Source organism: Paramormyrops kingsleyae, chromosome 6, assembly GCF_048594095.1.
Source record: "Paramormyrops kingsleyae isolate MSU_618 chromosome 6, PKINGS_0.4, whole genome shotgun sequence".
NCBI lineage: Eukaryota > Metazoa > Chordata > Actinopteri > Osteoglossiformes > Mormyridae > Paramormyrops > Paramormyrops kingsleyae.
The window spans coordinates 35,552,845-35,567,069 of NC_132802.1; the positions used below are offsets into that span (position 1 = coordinate 35,552,845).

The 14,225-nt window shown below is 41.1% G+C and overlaps 11 non-coding genes across 11 annotated transcripts; all 11 read right to left on the reverse strand.

Moving 5' to 3' along the window:
• Nucleotides 1–1,008: 1,008 nt before the first annotated feature.
• On the reverse strand, nucleotides 1,009–1,080 carry trnap-ugg (transfer RNA proline (anticodon UGG)). Its single transcript has one exon. It is a non-coding gene; the product is annotated as a tRNA-Pro (tRNA).
• Nucleotides 1,081–2,112: 1,032 nt separating this feature from the next.
• Nucleotides 2,113–2,184, reverse strand: trnap-cgg (transfer RNA proline (anticodon CGG)). Its single transcript has one exon. It is a non-coding gene; the product is annotated as a tRNA-Pro (tRNA).
• Nucleotides 2,185–3,210: 1,026 nt separating this feature from the next.
• Nucleotides 3,211–3,282, reverse strand: trnap-ugg (transfer RNA proline (anticodon UGG)). The gene has a single exon. It is a non-coding gene; the product is annotated as a tRNA-Pro (tRNA).
• A 1,395-nt stretch (nucleotides 3,283–4,677) lies between these two features.
• On the reverse strand, nucleotides 4,678–4,749 carry trnap-agg (transfer RNA proline (anticodon AGG)). The gene has a single exon. It is a non-coding gene; the product is annotated as a tRNA-Pro (tRNA).
• A 1,026-nt stretch (nucleotides 4,750–5,775) lies between these two features.
• Nucleotides 5,776–5,847, reverse strand: trnap-ugg (transfer RNA proline (anticodon UGG)). Its single transcript has one exon. It is a non-coding gene; the product is annotated as a tRNA-Pro (tRNA).
• A 2,116-nt stretch (nucleotides 5,848–7,963) lies between these two features.
• Nucleotides 7,964–8,035, reverse strand: trnap-cgg (transfer RNA proline (anticodon CGG)). The gene has a single exon. It is a non-coding gene; the product is annotated as a tRNA-Pro (tRNA).
• A 1,016-nt stretch (nucleotides 8,036–9,051) lies between these two features.
• Nucleotides 9,052–9,123, reverse strand: trnap-cgg (transfer RNA proline (anticodon CGG)). Its single transcript has one exon. It is a non-coding gene; the product is annotated as a tRNA-Pro (tRNA).
• A 1,026-nt stretch (nucleotides 9,124–10,149) lies between these two features.
• On the reverse strand, nucleotides 10,150–10,221 carry trnap-ugg (transfer RNA proline (anticodon UGG)). Its single transcript has one exon. It is a non-coding gene; the product is annotated as a tRNA-Pro (tRNA).
• Nucleotides 10,222–11,247: 1,026 nt separating this feature from the next.
• trnap-cgg (transfer RNA proline (anticodon CGG)) lies at nucleotides 11,248–11,319 on the reverse strand. Its single transcript has one exon. It is a non-coding gene; the product is annotated as a tRNA-Pro (tRNA).
• Nucleotides 11,320–12,345: 1,026 nt separating this feature from the next.
• trnap-cgg (transfer RNA proline (anticodon CGG)) lies at nucleotides 12,346–12,417 on the reverse strand. The gene has a single exon. It is a non-coding gene; the product is annotated as a tRNA-Pro (tRNA).
• Nucleotides 12,418–13,437: 1,020 nt separating this feature from the next.
• Nucleotides 13,438–13,509, reverse strand: trnap-ugg (transfer RNA proline (anticodon UGG)). Its single transcript has one exon. It is a non-coding gene; the product is annotated as a tRNA-Pro (tRNA).
• Nucleotides 13,510–14,225: the final 716 nt, after the last annotated feature.

Here is a 14,225-nt window from a genome sequence, read left to right on the forward strand (position 1 = left end):
TACACGGTGTGTGGGATAAAAATCAGAGTTTTTCAATTTCATGATTTTGCTTGGTAGCACAAAATCTCACCGTGCACTTTTTGTTCACAGTTGTGTACATTCCTTTCTGAATACCCACGTTTTCAACATAACAGTCAGAAAATCATGCTTTAAATGACACCAGGAACGCACAGTTCCTTTTATCTTTGATGGGTTTGGATATGCTGTTTTCCATAGTCTTGGTCATGCAAGAAGCACATGAATGTTACATCTAGTAAAGCTGAAGTGCCATGAGGAACATTGCTGTTCTACGCTCAATGTCCATAGATCATTTTCTTATCGACTTTTACAAATGTTTGAGAAGATTGCTGTTTTACTGTCGATGTGTATTGAAGATCCCCATCAGTTTGCAGAATGCATTTTACACGTCAGGATAAGAGTTTTCTCTTTCATCGTTTTCCTGTCGGGTTTTGCAAATGTTTTGCGAGATTACTCATTTACAATCAATGTCCATTGAAGATTGCAATCACCTCCAGAAGTTACTTGCCTCATCTGCACAAGGTCCTTCTGCATGTGTCGACACTATGTTTGAGCTTAATCTTTGAGGTGTTGGGTTTTGCAAAGAATCGAGCAGATTGCTCTTTTACGGTCAATGTCCATTGAAGATCACAATCGATTGCCGAAGGTGGGTCTGCTAAATTCTGCCAATATGTATCTGTCTGCTGAAATCACTACGACAATGCACTTGCAAATGTAAACAGAGATTGACGTGAAACAAAAGCAAAAAGAGTGAAGTTGAAAATCATGCCATTTGTGTCATTCAGTAGGGAAGGAGTGACAGGCAGAGGTTAAATGAGCACAAGCTAGACTAGTATGTATCACAGCATCGATTGTCATAGAATGTTGTCTTTGCTTATCTCCATCTTGGTCACTAGTTATCGTGGTATAAGATACTATTCACCAGCAGATAGGTTGGGAAGGCCTACCACACAAACTAAAGGATCCCCATTCATTAACCGCACTGCACATGGGCTCGTCCGGGATTTGAACCCGGGACCTCTCGCACCCAAAGCGAGAATCATACCCCTAGACCAACGAGCCCCTCATGCTGTCAGCTGTTACACGGTGTGTGGGATAAAAATCAGAGTTTTTCAATTTCATGATTTTGCTTGGCAGCACAAAATCTCACCATGCACTTTTTGTTCACAGTTGTGTACATTCCTTTCTGAACACCCACGTTTTCAACATAACAGTCAGAAAATCATGCTTTAAATGACACCAGGAACGCACAGTTCCTTTTATTTTTGATGGGTTTGGATATGCTGTTTTCCATAGTCTTGGTCATGCAAGAAGCACATGAATCTAGTAAACACATCTAGTAAAGCTGAAGTGCCATGAGGAACATTGCTGTTCTACGCTCAATGTCCATAGATCATTTTCTTATCGACTTTTACAAATGTTTGAGAAGATTGCTCTTTTACTGTCGATGTGTATTGAAGATCCCCATCAGTTTGCAGAATGCATTTTTCACGTCAGGATAAGAGTTTTCTCTTTCATCGTTTTCCTGTCGGGTTTTGCAAATGTTTTACGAGATTACTCATTTACAATCAATGTCCATTGAAGATTGTAATCACCTCCAGAAGTTACTTGCCTCGTCTGCACAAGGTCCTTCTGCTTGTGTGGACACTATGTTTGAGCTTAATCTTTGAGGTGTTGGGTTTTGCAAAGAATCGAGCAGATTGCTCTTTTACGGTCAATGTCCATTGAAGATCACAATCGATTGCCGAAGGTGGGTCTGCTAAATTCTGCCAATATGTATCTGTCTGCTGAAATCACTACGACAATGCACTTGCAAATGTAAACAGAGATTGACGTGAAACAAAAGCAAAAAGAGTGAAGTTGAAAATCATGCAATTTGTCTCATTCAGTAGGGAAGGAGTGACAGGCAGAGGTTAAAAGAGCACAAGCTAGACTAGTATGTATCACAGCATCGATTGTGATAAAATGTTGTCTTTGCTTATCTCCATCTTGGTCACTAGTTATCGTGGTATAAGATACTATTCACCAGCAGATAGGTTGGGAAAGCCTACCACATAAACTAAGGGATCCCCATTCATTAACCGCACTGCATATGGGCTCGTCCGGGATTTGAACCCGGGACCTCTCGCACCCGAAGCGAGAATCATACCCCTAGACCAACGAGCCCCTCATGCTGTCAGCTGTTACACGGTGTGTGGGATAAAAATCAGAGTTTTTCAATTTCATGATTTTGCTTGGCAGCACAAAATCTCACCGTGCACTTTTTGTTCACAGTTGTGTACATTCCTTTCTGAACACCCACGTTTTCAACATAACAGTCAGAAAATCATGCTGTAAATGACACCAGGAACGCACAGTTCCTTTTATTTTTGATGGGTTTGGATATGCTGTTTTCCATAGTCTTGGTCATGCAAGAAGCACATGAATGTTACATCTAGTAAAGCTGAAGTGCCATGAGGAACATTGCTGTTCTACGCTCAATGTCCATAGATCATTTTCTTATCGACTTTTACAAATGTTTGAGAAGATTGCTCTTTTACTGTCGATGTGTATTGATGATCCCCATCAGTTTGCAGAATGCATTTTACACGTCAGGATAAGAGTTTTCTCTTTCATCGTTTTCCTGTCGGGTTTTGCAAATGTTTTGCGAGATTACTCATTTACAATCAATGTCCATTGAAGATTGCAATCACCTCCAGAAGTTATTTGCCTTGTCTGCACAACGTCCTTCTGCATGTGTGGACACTATGTTTGAGCTTAATCTTTGAGGTGTTGGGTTTTGCAAAGAATCGAGCAGATTGCTCTTTTACGGTAAATGTCCATTGAAGATCACAATCGATTGCCGAAGGTGGGTCTGCTAAATTCTGCCAATATGTATCTGTCTGCTGAAATCACTACGACAATGCACTGGCAAATGTAAAGAGAAATTGACGTGAAACAAAAGCAAAAAGAGTGAAGTTGAAAATCATGCCATTTGTCTCATTCAGTAGGGAAGGAGTGACAGGCAGAGGTTAAATGAGCACAAGCTAGACTAGTATGTATCACAGCATCGATTGTCATAGAATGTTGTCTTTGCTTATCTCCATCTTGGTCACTAGTTATCGTGGTATAAGATACTATTCACCAGCAGATAGGTTGGGAAGGCCTACCACACAAACTATGGGATCCCCATTCATTAACCGCACTGCACATGGGCTCGTCCGGGATTTGAACCCCGGACCTCTCGCACCCAAAGCGAGAATCAAACCCCTAGACCAACGAGCCCCTCATGCTGTCAGCTGTTACACGGTGTGTGGGATAGAAATCAGAGTTTTTCAATTTCATGATTTTGCTTGGCAGCAGAAAATCTCACCGTGCACTTTTTGTTCACAGTTGTGTACATTCCTTTCTGAACACCCACGTTTTCAACATAACAGTCAGAAAATCATGCTTTAAATGACACCAGGAACGCACAGTTCCTTTTATCTTTGATGGGTTTGGATATGCTGTTTTCCATAGTCTTGGTCATGCAAGAAGCACATGAATGTTACATCTAGTAAAGCTGAAGTGCCATGAGGAACATTGCTGTTCTACGCTCAATGTCCATAGATCATTTTCTTATCGACTTTTACAAATGTTTGAGAAGATTGCTCTTTTACTGTCGATGTGTATTGAAGATCCCCATCAGTTTGCAGAATGCATTTTACACGTCATGATAAGAGTTTTCCCTTTCATCGTTTTCCTGTCGGGTTTTGCAAATGTTTTGCGAGATTACTCATTTACAATCAATGTCCATTGAAGATTGCAATCACCTCCAGAAGTTACTTGCCTCATCTGCACAAGGTCCTTCTGCATGTGTGGACACTATGTTTGAGCTTAATCTTTGAGGTGTTGGGTTTTGCAAAGAATCGAGCAGATTGCTCTTTTACGGTCAATGTCCATTGAAGATCACAATCGATTGCCGAAGGTGAGTCTGCTAAATTCTGCCAATATGTATCTGTCTGCTGAAATCACTACGACAATGCACTTGCAAATGTAAAGAGAAATTGACGTGAAACAAAAGGAAAAAGAGTGAAGTTGAAAATCATGCCATTTGTGTCATTCAGTAGGGAAGGAGTGACAGGCAGAGGTTAAATGAGCACAAGCTAGACTAGTATGTATCACAGCATCGATTGTGTCGGAGAGAGTGATCAGCCCCCCCCGGCTGCTGGCCCACAGAGTATGAGACACGCGTTGTTTTACTTGCAAGGGTGCACACCACAGTGTAGCTACAAGGGTGTGGCACCACGAGAGGGTTTATTTATACTTTAAGGTGATCAGGTTACATTGTGGGTGTGAACAACATTTCGAGTGGGATAGAATGGGATGTGGAAGTGGGAGTGGAAATAGGAACAACAGAACGTACAGCAGAGGTGGGCTTGTCTGCTGCACGTGTTAGAAAATTACTGTTAAGCATTTACACAGTTGCCATATAAAACAAGTTATACATTCATAAGAATACACATGAGTGATAATATATAAACAATTCCAACCCAAACAGATTGTCATAGAATGTTGTCTTTGCTTATCTCCATCTTGGTCACTAGTTATCGTGGTATAAGATACTATTCACCAGCAGATAGGTTGGGAAAGCCTACCACACAAACTAAGGGATCCCCATTTACTAATCGCACTGCTCATGGGCTCGTCCGGGATTTGAACCCGGGACCTCTCGCACCCTAAGCGAGAATCATACCCCTAGACCAACGAGCCCCTCATGCTGTCAGTTGTTACACGGTGTGTGGGATAAAAATCAGAGTTTTTCAATTTCATGATTTTGCTTGGCAGCAGAAAATCTCACCGTGCACTTGTTGTACACAGTTGTGTACATTCCTTTCTGAACACCCACGTTTTCAACATAACAGTCAGAAAATCATGCTTTAAATGACAGCAGGAACACACAGTTCCTTTTACCTTTGATGGGTTTGGATATGCTGTTTTCCATAGTCTTGGTCATGGAAGAATCACATGAATGTTACATCTAGTAAAGCTGAAGTGCCATGACGAACATTGCTGTTCTACGCTCAATGTCCATAGATCATTTTCTTATCGACTTTTACAAATGTTTGAGAAGATTGCTGTTTTACTGTCAATGTGTATTGAAGATCCCCATCAGTTTGCAGAATGCATTTTACACGTCAGGATAAGGGTTTTCCCTTTCATCGTTTTCCTGTCGGGTTTTGCAAATGTTTTGCCAGATTACTCATTTACAATCAATGTCCATTGAAGATTGCAATCACCTCCAGAAGTTACTTGCCTCATATGCACAAGGTCCTTCTGCATGTGTGGACACTATGTTTGAGCTTAATCTTTGAGATGTTGGGTTTTGCAAAGAATCGAGCAGATTGCTCTTTTACGGTCAATGTCCATTGAAGATCACAATCGATTGCCGAAGGTGGGTCTGCTAAATTCTGCCAATATGTATCTGTCTGCTGAAATCACTACGACAATGCACTTGCAAATGTAAACAGAGATTGATGTGAAACAAAAGCAAAAAGAGTGAAGTTGAAAATCATGCCATTTGTGTCATTCAGTAGGGAAGGAGTGACAGGCAGAAGTTAAATGAGCACAAGCTAGACTAGTATGTATCACAGCATCGATTGTCATAGAATGTTGTCTTTGCTTATCTCCATCTTGGTCACTAGTTATCGTGGTATAAGATACTATTCACCAGCAGATAGGTTGGGAAGGCCTACCACACAAACTAAAGGATCCCCATTCATTAACCGCACTGCACATGGGCTCGTCCGGGATTTGAACCCGGGACCTCTCGCACCCAAAGCGAGAATCATACCCCTAGACCAACGAGCCCCTCATGCTGTCAGCTGTTACACGGTGTGTGGGATAAAAATCAGAGTTTTTCAATTTCATGATTTTGCTTGGTAGCACAAAATCTCACCGTGCACTTTTTGTTCACAGTTGTGTACATTCCTTTCTGAATACCCACGTTTTCAACATAACAGTCAGAAAATCATGCTTTAAATGACACCAGGAACGCACAGTTCCTTTTATCTTTGATGGGTTTGGATATGCTGTTTTCCATAGTCTTGGTCATGCAAGAAGCACATGAATGTTACATCTAGTAAAGCTGAAGTGCCATGAGGAACATTGCTGTTCTACGCTCAATGTCCATAGATCATTTTCTTATCGACTTTTACAAATGTTTGAGAAGATTGCTGTTTTACTGTCGATGTGTATTGAAGATCCCCATCAGTTTGCAGAATGCATTTTACACGTCAGGATAAGAGTTTTCTCTTTCATCGTTTTCCTGTTGGGTTTTGCAAATGTTTTGCGAGATTACTCATTTACAATCAATGTCTATTGAAGATTGCAATCACCTCCAGAAGTTACTTGCCTCATCTGCACAAGGTCCTTCTGCATGTGTGGACACTATGTTTGAGCTTAATCTTTGAGATGTTGGGTTTTGCAAAGAATCGAGCAGATTGCTCTTTTACGGTCAATGTCCATTGAAGATCACAATCGATTGCCGAAGGTGGGTCTGCTAAATTCTGCCAATATGTATCTGTCTGCTGAAATCACTACGACAATGCACTTGCAAATGTAAAGAGAGATTGACGTGAAACAAAAGCAAAAAGAGTGAAGTTGAAAATCATGCCATTTGTGTCATTCAGTAGGGAAGGAGTGACAGGCAGAGGTTAAATGAGCACAAGCTAGACTAGTATGTATCACAGCATCGATTGTGATAAAATGTTTTCTTTGCTTATTTCCATCTTGGTCACTAGTTATAAGATACTATTCACCAGCAGATAGGTTGGGAAAGCCTACCACACAAACTAAGGGATCCCCGTTCATTAACTGCACTGCGTATGGGCTCGTCCGGGATTTGAACCCGGGATCTCTCGCACCCAAAGCGAGAATCATACCCCTAAACCAATGAGCCCCTCATGCTGCCAGCTGTTACACAGTGTGTGGGATAAAAATCAGAGTTTTTCAATTTCATGATTTTGCTTGGCAGCACAAAATCTCACCATGCACTTTTTGTTCACAGTTGTGTACATTCCTTTCTGAACACCCACGTTTTCAACATAACAGTCAGAAAATCATGCTTTAAATGACAGCAGGAACGCACAGTTCCTTTTATCTTTGATGGGTTTGGATATGCTGTTTTCCATAGTCTTGGTCATGCAAGAAGCACATGAATGTTACATCTAGTAAAGCTGAAGTGCCATGAGGAACATTGCTGTTCTACGCTCAATATCCATAGATCATTTTCTTATCGACTTTTACAAATGTTTGAGAAGATTGCTCTTTTACTGTCGATGTGTATTGAAGATCCCCATCAGTTTGCAGAATGCATTTTACACGTCAGGATAAGAGTTTTCTCTTTCATCGTTTTCCTGTCGGGTTTTGCAAATGTTTTGCGAGATTACTCATTTACAATCAATGTCCATTGAAGATTGTAATCACCTCCAGAAGTTACTTGCCTCGTCTGCACAAGGTCCTTCTGCATGTGTGGACACTATGTTTGAGCTTAATCTTTGAGGTGTTGGGTTTTGCAAAGAATCGAGCAGATTGCTCTTTTACGGTCAATGTCCATTGAAGATCACAATCGATTGCCGAAGGTGGGTCTGCTAAATTCTGCCAATATGTATCTGTCTGCTGAAATCACTACGACAATGCACTTGCAAATGTAAAGAGAGATTGACGTGAAACAAAAGCAAAAAGAGTGAAGTTCAAAATCATGCAATTTGTCTCATTCAGTAGGGAAGGAGTGACAGGCAGAGGTTAAATGAGCACAAGCTAGACTAGTATGTATCACAGCATCGATTGTCATAGAATGTTGTCTTTGCTTATCTCCATCTTGGTCACTAGTTATCGTGGTATAAGATACCATTCACCAGCAGATAGGTTGGGAAAGCCTACCACACAAACTAAGGGATCCCCATTCATTAACCGCACTGCATATGGGCTCGTCCGGGATTTGAACCCGGGACCTCTCGCACCCGAAGCGAGAATCATACCCCTAGACCAACGAGCCCCTCATGCTGTCAGCTGTTACACGGTGTGTGGGATAAAAATCAGAGTTTTTCAATTTCATGATTTTGCTTGGCAGCACAAAATCTCACCGTGCACTTTTTGTTCACAGTTGTGTACATTCCTTTCTGAACACCCACGTTTTCAACATAACAGTCAGAAAATCATGCTTTAAATGACACCAGGAACGCACAGTTCCTTTTATCTTTGATGGGTTTGGATATGCTGTTTTCCATAGTCTTGGTCATGCAAGAAGCACATGAATGTTACATCTAGTAAAGCTGAAGTGCCATGAGGAACATTGCTGTTCTACGCTCAATGTCCATAGATCATTTTCTTATCGACTTTTACAAATGTTTGAGAAGATTGCTCTTTTACTGTCGATGTGTATTGAAGATCCCCATCAGTTTGCAGAATGCATTTTACACGTCAGGATAAGAGTTTTCTCTTTCATCGTTTTCCTGTTGGGTTTTGCAAATGTTTTGCGAGATTACTCATTTACAATCAATGTCCATTGAAGATTGTAATCACCTCCAGAAGTTACTTGCCTCGTCTGCACAAGGTCCTTCTGCTTGTGTGGACACTATGTTTGAGCTTAATCTTTGAGGTGTTGGGTTTTGCAAAGAATCGAGCAGATTGCTCTTTTACGGTCAATGTCCATTGAAGATCACAATCGATTGCCGAAGGTGGGTCTGCTAAATTCTGCCAATATGTATCTGTCTGCTGAAATCACTACGACAATGCACTTGCAAATGTAAAGAGAGATTGACGTGAAACAAAAGCAAAAAGAGTGAAGTTGAAAATCATGCAATTTGTCTCATTCAGTAGGGAAGGAGTGACAGGCAGAGGTTAAATGAGCACAAGCTAGACTAGTATGTATCACAGCATCGATTGTTGTCTTTGCTTATCTTCATCTTGTTCACTAGTTATTGTGGTATAAGATACTATTCACCAGCAGATAGGTTGGGAAAGCCTACCACACAAACTAAGGGATCCCCATTCATTAACCGCACTGCATATGGGCTCATCCGGGATTTGAACCCGGGACCTCTCGCACCCGAAGCGAAAATCATACCCCTAGACCAACGAGCCCCTCATGCTGTCAGCTGTTACACAGTGTGTGGGATAAAAATCAGAGTTTTTCAATTTCATGATTTTGCTTGGTAGCACAAAATCTCACCGTGCACTTTTTGTTCACAGTTGTGTACATTCCTTTCTGAATACCCACGTTTTCAACATAACAGTCAGAAAATCATGCTTTAAATGACACCAGGAACGCACAATTCCTTTTATCTTTGATGGGTTTGGATATGCTGTTTTCCATAGTCTTGGTCATGCAAGAAGCACATGAATGTTACATCTAGTAAAGCTGAAGTGCCATGAGGAACATTGCTGTTCTACGCTCAATGTCCATAGATCATTTTCTTATCGACTTTTACAAATGTTTGAGAAGATTGCTGTTTTACTGTCGATGTGTATTGAAGATCCCCATCAGTTTGCAGAATGCATTTTACACGTCAGGATAAGAGTTTTCTCTTTCATCGTTTTCCTGTCGGGTTTTGCAAATGTTTTGCGAGATTAGTCATTTACAATCAATGTCCACTGAAGATTGCAATCACCTCCAGAAGTTACTTGCCTCATCTGCGCAAGGTCCTTCTGCATTTGTGGACACTATGTTTGAGCTTAATCTTTGAGGTGTTGGGTTTTGCAAAGAATCGAGCAGATTGCTCTTTTACGGTCAATGTCCATTGAAGATCACAATCGATTGCCGAAGGTGGGTCTGCTAAATTCTGCCAATATGTATCTGTCTGCTGAAATCACTACGACAATGCACTTGCAAATGTAAAGAGAAATTGACGTGAAACAAAAGCAAAAAGAGTGAAGTTGAAAATCATGCCATTTGTGTCATTCAGTAGGGAAGGAGTGACAGGCAGAGGTTAAATGAGCACAAGCTAGACTAGTATGTATCACAGCATCAATTGTCATAGAATGTTGTCTTTGCTTATCTTCATCTTGGTCACTAGTTATCGTGGTATAAGATACTATTCACCAGCAGATAGGTTGGGAAAGCCTACCACACAAACTAAGGGATCCCCATTCATTAACCGCACTGCATATGGGCTCGTCGGGGATTTGAACCCGGGACCTCTCGCACCCAAAGCGAGAATCATACCCCTAAACCAACGAGCCCCTCATGCTGACAGCTGTTACACGGTGTGTGGTATAAAAATCAGAGTTTTTCAATTTCATGATTTTGCTTGGCAGCAGAAAATCTCACCGTGCACTTTTTGTTCACAGTTGTGTACATTCCTTTCTGAACACCCACGTTTTCAACATAACAGTCAGAAAATCATGCTTTAAATGACACCCGGAACGCACAGTTCCTTTTATCTTTGATGGGTTTGGATATGCTGTTTTCCATAGTCTTGGTCATGCAAGAAGCACATGAATGTTACATCTAGTAAAGCTGAAGTGCCATGAGGAACATTGCTGTTCTACGCTCAATGTCCATAGATCATTTTCTTATCGACTTTTACAAATGTTTGAGAAGATTGCTGTTTTACTGTCGATGTGTATTGAAGATCCCCATCAGTTTGCAGAATGCATTTTACACGTCAGGATAAGAGTTTTCTCTTTCATCGTTTTCCTGTCGGGTTTTGCAAATGTTTTGCGAGATTACTCATTTACAATCAATGTCCATTGAAGATTGCAATCACCTCCAGAAGTTACTTGCCTCATCTGCACAAGGTCCTTCTGCATGTGTCGACACTATGTTTGAGCTTAATCTTTGAGGTGTTGGGTTTTGCAAAGAATCGAGCAGATTGCTCTTTTACGGTCAATGTCCATTGAAGATCACAATCGATTGCCGAAGGTGGGTCTGCTAAATTCTGCCAATATGTATCTGTCTGCTGAAATCACTACGACAATGCACTTGCAAATGTAAACAGAGATTGACGTGAAACAAAAGCAAAAAGAGTGAAGTTGAAAATCATGCCATTTGTGTCATTCAGTAGGGAAGGAGTGACAGGCAGAGGTTAAATGAGCACAAGCTAGACTAGTATGTATCACAGCATCGATTGTGATAAAATGTTGTCTTTGCTTATCTCCATCTTGGTCACTAGTTATCGTGGTATAAGATACTATTCACCAGCAGATAGGTTGGGAAAGCCTACCACACAAACTAAGGGATCCCCATTCATTAACCGCACTGCATATGGGCTCGTCCGGGATTTGAACCCGGGACCTCTCGCACCCGAAGCGAGAATCATACCCCTAGACCAACGAGCCCCTAATGCTGTCAGCTGTTACACGGTGTGTGGGATAAAAATCAGAGTTTTTCAATTTCATGATTTTGCTTGGCAGCACAAAATCTCACCGTGCACTTTTTGTTCACAGTTGTGTACATTCCTTTCTGAACACCCACGTTTTCAACATAACAGTCAGAAAATCATGCTTTAAATGACACCAGGAACGCACAGTTCCTTTTATCTTTGATGGGTTTGGATATGCTGTTTTCCATAGTCTTGGTCATGGAAGAATCACATGAATGTTACATCTAGTAAAGCTGAAGTGCCATGACGAACATTGCTGTTCTACGCTCAATGTCCATAGATCATTTTCTTATCGACTTTTACAAATGTTTGAGAAGATTGCTCTTTTACTGTCGATGTGTATTGAAGATCCCCATCAGTTTGCAGAATGCATTTTACACGTCAGGATAAGAGTTTTCTCTTTCATCGTTTTCCTGTCGGGTTTTGCAAATGTTTTGCGAGATTACTCATTTACAATCAATGTCCATTGAAGATTGCAATCACCTCCAGAAGTTACTTGCCTCATCTGCACAAGGTCCTTCTGCATGTGTGGACACTATGTTTGAGCTTAATCTTTGAGGTGTTGGGTTTTGCAAAGAATCGAGCAGATTGCTCTTTTACGGTCAATGTCCATTGAAGATCACAATCGATTGCCGAAGGTGGGTCTGCTAAATTCTGCCAATATGTATCTGTCTGCTGAAATCACTACGACAATGCACTTGCAAATGTAAAGAGAAATTGACGTGAAACAAAAGCAAAACGAGTGAAGTTGAAAAAAATGCCATTTGTGTCATTCAGTAGGGAAGGAGTGACAGGCAGAGGTTAAATGAGCACAAGCTAGACTAGTATGTATCACAGCATCGATTGTGATAAAATGTTGTCTTTGCTTATCTCCATCTTGGTCACTAGTTATCATGGTATAAGATACTATTCACCAGCAGATAGGTTGGGAAAGCCTACCACACAAACTAAGGGATCCCCATTCATTAACCGCACTGCATATGGGCTCGTCTGGGATTTGAACCCGGGACCTCTCGCACCCGAAGCGAGAATCATACCCCTAGACCAACGAGCCCCTAATGCTGTCAGCTGTTACACGGTGTGTGGGATAAAAATCAGAGTTTTTCAATTTCATGATTTTGCTTGGCAGCACAAAATCTCACCGTGCACTTTTTGTTCACAGTTGTGTACATTCCTTTCTGAACACCCACGTTTTCAACATAACAGTCAGAAAATCATGCTTTAAATGACACCAGGAACGCACAGTTCCTTTTATCTTTGATGGGTTTGGATATGCTGTTTTCCATAGTCTTGGTCATGGAAGAATCACATGAATGTTACATCTAGTAAAGCTGAAGTGCCATGACGAACATTGCTGTTCTACGCTCAATGTCCATAGATCATTTTCTTATCGACTTTTACAAATGTTTGAGAAGATTGCTCTTTTACTGTCGATGTGTATTGAAGATCCCCATCAGTTTGCAGAATGCATTTTACACGTCAGGATAAGAGTTTTCTCTTTCATCGTTTTCCTGTCGGGTTTTGCAAATGTTTTGCGAGATTACTCATTTACAATCAATGTCCATTGAAGATTGCAATCACCTCCAGAAGTTACTTGCCTCATCTGCACAAGGTCCTTCTGCATGTGTGGACACTATGTTTGAGCTTAATCTTTGAGGTGTTGGGTTTTGCAAAGAATCGAGCAGATTGCTCTTTTACGGTCAATGTCCATTGAAGATCACAATCGATTGCCGAAGGTGGGTCTGCTAAATTCTGCCAATATGTATCTGTCTGCTGAAATCACTACGACAATGCACTTGCAAATGTAAACAGAGATTGACGTGAAACAAAAGCAAAAAGAGTGAAGTTGAAAATCATGCCATTTGTGTCATTCAGTAGGGAAGGAGTGACAGGCAGAGGTTAAATGAGCACAAGCTAGACTAGTATGTATCACAGCATCGATTGTCATAGAATGTTGTCTTTGCTTATCTTCGTCACTAGTTATCGTGGTATAAGATACTATTCACCAGCAGATAGGTTGGGAAAGCCTACCACACAAACTAAGGGATCCCCATTCATTAACCGCACTGCATATGGGCTTGTCCGGGATTTGAACCCGGGACCTCTCGCACCCAAAGCGAGAATCATACCCCTAGACCAACGAGCCCCTCATGCTGTCAGCTGTTACACGGTGTGTGGTATAAAAATCAGAGTTTTTCAATTTCATGATTTTGCTTGGCAGCAGAAAATCTCACCGTGCACTTTTTGTTCACAGTTGTGTACATTCCTTTCTGAACACCCACGTTTTCAACATAACAGTCAGAAAATCATGCTTTAAATGACACCCGGAACGCACAGTTCCTTTTATCTTTAATGGGTTTGGATATGCTGTTTTCCATAGTCTTGGTCATGCCAGAAGCACATGAATGTTACATCTAGTAAAGCTGAAGTGCCATGAGGAACATTGCTGTTCTACGCTCAATATCCATAGATCATTTTCTTATCGACTTTTACAAATGTTTGAGAAGATTGCTGTTTTACTGTCGATGTGTATTGAAGATCCCCATCAGTTTGCAGAATGCATTTTACACGTCAGGATAAGAGTTTTCTCTTTCATCGTTTTCCTGTCGGGTTTTGCAAATGTTTTGCGAGATTACTCATTTACAATCAATGTCCATTGAAGATTGCAATCACCTCCAGAAGTTACTTGCCTCATCTGCACAAGGTCCTTCTGCATGTGTCGACACTATGTTTGAGCTTAATCTTTGAGGTGTTGGGTTTTGCAAAGAATCGAGCAGATTGCTCTTTTACGGTCAATGTCCATTGAAGATCACAATCGATTGCCGAAGGTGGGTCTGCTAAATTCTGCCAATATGTATCTGT